This window comes from Gorilla gorilla, chromosome X (genome assembly GCF_029281585.2).
Source record: "Gorilla gorilla gorilla isolate KB3781 chromosome X, NHGRI_mGorGor1-v2.1_pri, whole genome shotgun sequence".
Classification (NCBI taxonomy): Eukaryota; Metazoa; Chordata; class Mammalia; order Primates; family Hominidae; genus Gorilla; species Gorilla gorilla.
In genome coordinates, this window is record NC_073247.2 from 159,692,998 (window position 1) to 159,700,304 (window position 7,307).

General features: G+C 39.1%; 1 pseudogene; it reads left to right on the forward strand.

The window, feature by feature from the left end:
* Window positions 1-2,488: 2,488 nt before the first annotated feature.
* Window positions 2,489-3,304, forward strand: LOC109024684 (ferritin heavy chain-like; annotated as a pseudogene).
* The last annotated feature ends 4,003 nt before the right edge of the window (window positions 3,305-7,307 follow it).

Sequence of the window (7,307 nt, forward strand, 5' to 3'; positions counted from 1 at the left end):
GAGAAACAGAGCAAGTTGCAGAGCTATATGTAAAGCAGAATACTATTTTGGAGTATACATTTGCTATTATATGTTCAGAAAATAAGATATGGGAGATCATATAAAAATTTGCTTAAAGCGATTTATTTATGTTGTGGGGAAAGGAGTAGTATTGTAGTACAAGGGAACTTATGTTTTGTGTTTTATATGTTTTTCTGTTGTCTGGATTTTTAAAAATGAGAATGTAGTCTGAATAAATAATGATATAAAGGGAGTGTATGTTGGCACTATCCTTTGAGACCTTCATGTGCTAAATATAATTGTGCAGTATGATCAGTTCTGTCATTCATCTTGAATAGACAACAGCTAAAGAGAGCCAGCTGGTTAACTTATAAGTTATATCCCTTCCACATTCAAAGATGTTTACAATATTAATAGACTGAAATGAAACAATAAAAAACAAATGTATAAACTAAAAAAGATAAATTATTTAGAACGAATGAGATAACTCTTTAGAAGGAATGAGATAACAGGACCTGGAATATGGAATGACTTCTCTACAGAATACAGCAAAAAGTTTACCTCTGAGCTTTCTGGTATCCAAGGGGAAAAGGAAAATATGTTGGCTCTATATATTTCTTCCAAAGTAAGAATGCTACAAAGAAATTTATCATATGGCATCACATATGTGACACTGACATATTGGACAATTTTTTAAAAACAATTTTGCTTATAATTTATTTCATTGATTTATTTTACATATATGAAATAGAAAAATGATATTCCAAAGAATTAATGCCTCTCAAGTTTTGGAGGAAATTATTTTTTAGAAATAAAAAGAATTAAATTCAAATTGCACAAATAAAAGATAAATTTAAGCTCTACTTAAAAGTAAATTTCAGAGACGTTCTTCGCCGAGAGTCGTCGAGGTTTCCTGCTTCAACTGTGCTTGGACGGAACCCGGCGCTCGTCCCCCACCCCGGCCAGCCACCCATAGCCAGCCCTCCATCACCTTTTCTTTTTTTTTCTTTTATTATTGTACTTTAAGTTTTAGGGTACATGTGCACATTGTGCAGGTTAGTTACATATGTATACATGTGCCATGCTGGTGCGCTGCACCCACTAACTCATCATCTAGCATTACGTATATCTCCCAATGCTATCCCTCCCCCCTCCCCCCACCCCACCACAGTCCCCAGAGTGTGATATTCCCCTTCCTGTGTCCATGTGATCTCATTGTTCAATTCCCACCTATGAGTGAGAATATGCGGTGTTTGGTTTTTTGTTCTTGCGATAGTTTACTGAGAATGATGGTTTCCAATTTCATCCATGTCCCTACAAAGGACATGAACTCATCATTTTTTATGGCTGCATAGTATTCCATGGTGTATATGTGCCACATTTTCTAATAAGAGCTATCTATGACAAACCCACAGCCAATATCATACTGAATGGGCAAAAACTGGAAGCATTCCCTTTGAAAACTGGCACAAGACAGGGATGCCCTCTCTCACCACTCCTATTCAACATAGTGTTGGAAGTTCTGACCAGGGCAATTAGGCAGGAGAAGGAAATAAAGGGTATTCAATTAGGAAAAGAGGAAGTCAAATTGTCCCTGTTTGCAGACGACATGATTGTATATCTAGAAAACCCCAGTGTCTCAGCCCAAAATCTCCTTAAGCTGATAAGCAACTTCAGCAAAGTCTCAGGATACAAAATCAATGTGCAAAAATCACAAGCATTCTTATACACCAATAACAGACAAACAGAGAGCCAAATCATGAGTGAACTCCCATTCACAATTGCTTCAAAGAGAATAAAATACCTAGGAATCCAATTTACAAGGGATGTGAAGGACCTCTTCAAGGAGAACTACAAACCACTGCTCAAGGAAATAAAAGAGGATACAAACAAATGGAAGAACATTCCATGCTCATGGGTAGGAAGAATCAATATCGTGAAAATGGCCATACTGCCCAAGGTAATTTACAGATTCAATGCCATCCCCATCAAGCTACCAATGCCTTTCTTCACAGAATTGGAAAAAACTACTTTAAAGTTCATATGGAACCAAAAAAGAGCCCGCATCACCAAGTCAATCCTAAGCCAAAAGAACAAAGCTGGAGGCATCACACTACCTGACTTCAAACTATACTACAAGGCTACAGTAACCAAAACAGCATGGTACTGGTACCAAAACAGAGATATAGATCAATGGAACAGAACAGAGCCCTCAGAAATAACACTGCATATCTACAACTATCTGATCTTTGACAAACCTGAGAAAAACAAGCAATGGGGAAAGGATTCCCTATTGAATAAATGGTGCTGGGAAAACTGGCTAGCCATATGTAGAAAGCTGAAACTGGATCCCTTCCTTACACCTTACACAAAAATCAATTCAAGATGGATTAAAGACTTAAACGTTAGACCTAAAACCATAAAAACCCTAGAAGAAAACCTAGGCATTACCATTCAGGACATAGGCAAGGGCAAGGACTCCGTCACCTTTTCACCGCGCCCTCGGACTGCCCCAAGGCCCCCGCCGCCGCTCCAGCGCCACGCAGCCACCGCCGCCACCTCTCCTTAGTCGCCGCCATGACGACCGCGTCCACCTCGCAGGTGCGCCAGAACTACCACCAGGACTCAGAGGCGGCCATCAACTGCCAGATCAACCTGGAGCTCTACGCCTCCTACGTTTACCTGTCCATGTCTTACTACTTTGACCGCGATGATGTGGCTTTGAAGAACTTTGCCAAATACTTTCTTCACCAATCTCATGAGGAGAGGGAACATGCTGAGAAACTGATGAAGCTGATCTCATGAGGAGGGGGAACATGCTGAGAAACTGATGAAGCTGCAGAACCAATGAGGTGGCCGAATCTTCCTTCAGGATATCAAGAAACCAGACTGTGATGACTGGGAGAGCAGGCTGAATGAGATGAAGTGTGCATTACATTTGGAAAAAAATGTGAATCGGTCACTACTGGAGCTGCACAAACTGGCCACTGACAAAAATGACCCCATTTGTGTGACTTCATTGAGACACATTACCTGAATGAGCAGGTGAAAGCCATCAAAGAATTGGGTGACCACGTGACCAACTTGCACAAGATGGGAGCACCCGAATCTGGCTTGGCGGAATATCTCTTTGACAAGCACACCCTGGGAGACGGTGATAATGAAAGGTAAGCCTCAGGCTAATTTCCCCATAGCCGTGGGGTGACTTCCCTGGTCACCAAGGCAGTGCATGCATGTTGGGGTTTCCTTTACCTTTTCTATAAGTTGTACCAAAACATCCACTTAAGTTCTTTGATTTGTACCATTCCTGCGAATAAAGAAATTTTGTCCCTCCCCCCCCCAAAAAAAGTAAATTTCAATAGAAGATTGTTGTTTTCCTTGAATAAGAAGCTGAAATTGTGGAGTGAAGTTTTTATTTGGTTTAATTTTTATGGGGGTTTTTATTTTTTAATTTTTATTTTAGATTCAGGGAGTACATATGCAAGTTTGTTAACTGGGTATATTGTGTGATGCCGAGGTTTGGAGTATATGAATGATCCCATCACCCAAGTACTGAGCATAATACCCAATAGTTTTTCAACCTATCCCCTCCCTCCTCCCTCCCTCCCTCCCTGCCTCTTCTAGTAGTTCCTAGTTTCTATTGTTGCTATCTTTAGGACAATGGTTTTTTAATTATATTTTTACAAAAGACACAGAGACCTTTGATTGAATATTTTCACTATTTACCCTCTATAAAAATGCAGTCAAAACATCAAATCACAACTCACTCACTAAAAACATCTTTTTGGGAAAACTGAGGGAATATAATCCAGGTACGTATTTTCCTGAAAATCCAAACAAATTTTTTTCAAACCTGGCTGCACAACAGAATCAACTGGGGAGTTTTTAAAAATTTACTGTCTGTAATCCACCATGAATCTTCAGAGATTCTCATTCCAAAGGTCTGGCATGGATCTTGGGAAACTAGCTATTGATGCTCTGCACATGTTCTGATGCAAATCCTGGTTCGAGAACCACTGATCTGTGATACATAATAGGCATAGCATGCCTTCCTCTAGCATATGTTTTATTTGAAGGCAAATAAGTTAAAACATTTTTGTATGAAAACAAACAGATGAATTATGGAACAGAATTCTAATTTTGCATTGGTTGCTGAAATAAAATATGAGCTTTAGACATTTGATGCACTCAAGGGCTCACTTAGGGCTATATTCCCAGACTCTGTGGAGGTAGAGTTTATGATTCACTGCTATGAAATTGTTTTGGTGGAAAGGTTTTTTAAAGCACCAAGGGAATTGTATCAGTTAGGGTTCAGGGCTTATAAAATCCTTGGAAAGGTTAGAAGATTGGAGGTTGGGAAACACACCACCATAACTGTCACCTAGAGGCTAAGAAGCTACCACTCAAGAACTTCTGCCATCAATGCTGTTACTTCCACTACTTCTCCCCCACAGAGCTCAAAGCTGACTAGTAAACTTGACCAACAGTGGCCAAAGCAGTAGGAAGATGGCATTTTCCTCCCTCCCACATTTCAAATCTTGTGCAAGTGCATCTCGTTGGACAAATGGAATTCACATCCAGAATTCTGGTTGCAAGAGAGGCTGGGAAATAGAGTTTTTAGTTTTTTTTTTTTTTACCCCTGTGAAATAGGAAGGTGCATGGAAGAGGGTGCTGAGGATGCTGAGGGTCAAACGATGTTGTCAAGCACAATCATGAATCAAAAGTGCTAAAAAGTTTGATATAATTGGCTAGGGAGGACACTGAGATTCACAAAGCATGGAGATAATGTCATCTCCTTGTAAAGCTGAGTGAAATACTCCTTCCATACAGCCTAAAATGGAAATTTACATTTTATCTCTTTTACAGAAGTTATTCTATAGATGGCTCTGTCTTGAAAGATGACATTCATTATTGGCAGTGACATTTCAGCCAAATTCCTTCAGCTGAGTTTGTGAATCGCATTTTTTTCTAAATTAATAAATTGCTTATGAAAAATAGTTCCTTTCAGCGTATACGCAACTGAATCTGAATTATATGTGAAATGCTATCCTATTCATTTTGCTTGGGGTGTACATGTGCATGTGTGTGTGTGTGTGTGTGTGTGTGTGTGTGTGTGTATTTGTGCATGTGGACAATTTCTGGAGGGCTTTATTAAGCTAGGATATAAACTGGTTATTTCCCTGATTGTCTACACATAGGTCGTTCAAGACTAACTTTAACCTGACAATGATTCTATTGGCCTGGAGTCAGAAGGGGTGCTTCTCTGAGGGAATCACAGTAATAATAGTTACTTATTGAGTACCTGTTCTCTGCGTAACTTTGTGCTAAATGCTTTACATGTAGTGTTTCTCTTATCCTTATGACAATTATTTGAAGTATGTATTACTATTCCCATTTTGTAGGTGAGGACATATGCACAAAGAGGTCAAATATCTTTCTGAGTTGACAGAGCGTGTAAGTGATATAATCGGAATTCGAATGCAGCTGTTTGATGCCAAAGGTTCCACTAACTTAGGTGACATTGAAGAGAACCTCAGGAGATTACTTGTGGAACTGCTGAAGCCTCTTTTCCACTTTACTGTTATCACCTTAGCCCCTGTATTTTGGCTAAATGTATGACCATACTTAGTAGGGTAACTGAGTTTAAGAGGGGAAGAGAGCATTTTTAACACAAGCTGAAATACCCACAAATGCAGACAGAAGAAAAACTGGGTCGTTGAATCAGCTGTTCCAGAGCAGACATAAGACGATAACCCTCTCATCTTCCCTCCTTTCAAAGCTATTCAGCAGTATTAAATTGTGGAGTGGGATTATAGTACATAACATAAATTCCTATAATGCTTTGAGTTTAGATAGTGAAAAAAATAGTAACGTGGGAGAAAAAAACGTGCGTTTGTCCACTGCCTTGTGTGAACTAGTTCTGAGTTACATAGGAAACTTCTCTCAGAAAGGATTGAATTATGGGAATTTTTTGCCTGTAACTGGACTGACGGCAACAGAATTGAAATGATTTCTGCTCATTCTTTAACTTATTACCCCCAATTGCATCATTCCAGTTTTACGTGTGGGACTGGATCATATACAGTAAAAGTACATGGGAAGGGAACACTTTCCATCCAGTATAAAATGGCCAACTCAATAATAAACTAAGCACAGTAGCTTTTATCACACAGACATTTGGCACAGTGTTTATCAAACAAGGCACCATTAATATTTTGGGAGGGACTGTTTTTCATTGTGCAGGGCTGTCTCAGGGAAATTGTTTAGGGTCTCTGCCTTCAGGGCACTAAGTGTCAATAGCCTAACTCCATCTTCTGGAGAAGCTGGATAGGTGAGGGCTCTGCCTCATCCATGGCATGACTGAATAGGAAATGCTGCTTCCCTGTGGGCATTTCTTTAGGGAAACTGCCTGAAACACAGACAAGTAATTTGCTCAAAGTGGGATAACCAGATGAAAATACAGGATGCTTGGTTAAATTTTTAATTTCAGATAAACAATGAGGAATTGTTTTGTATATGTCCCTAGATTTTTACTGGGTGCCCTGGATTTTTATTTGCTAAATCTGGCAAGTAATCAGGCAACCTTAGCCCAAAGTCAATTGGCAGATTCATGACTCAATAAGTGGTAGATCCATGACTTGAAGCCAGGTCTGTTTAGTCTGACGTCAGACCCTGAGTGCTTTCTACTGTTCTGTACTGGTTTCTACACTTGAGCAACTTTCATGCACAAAAATAATGCCCTGGAAGATACAAAGATAAAGTATAACCCATGCTTTCAAATTATTTGGCTTTTCCAGGACAAGAAAAGAGAATTTGGGAAGAAATGCGTATTAACACTATCTTCTTGAGGGCCTACTATGTGATGAAAGTTGAATCAATTTATATTCTAGGAAAATTTTAAAAGTTTAAACAAGGAACATATGTTATGCCTTCCTCTGAGAGTCTTGTTAAAACATTCAGGTTGTTTTATAGGGTGATATATCTGTAAAGGAAGCACCATGAGAGGCTCTCCCTTGATGTGACTTCCTATTCTTATTTCTCCTTTGGTTCAAGAGGTAGCTGATTAGGAAGCTCAACCAAGGTCAGAACTTAAGTTAATTAATGGCTTTCATATATTGAGCATGGTGGCCCTAAAGATAAGAATACAGCTCAGATCCTAGTAGGTTTCTTGAGCTAATGAAGTCTTTACTAAAAATTCTCAGGACTCTCAAAACTGAAAAAAGCACTTTTAAACATTAACACATTTATCTTCCTATTTGTTTTTATTAATGAGATTGTGTATATAAAAGTGCTTTGCAAACTGTAAA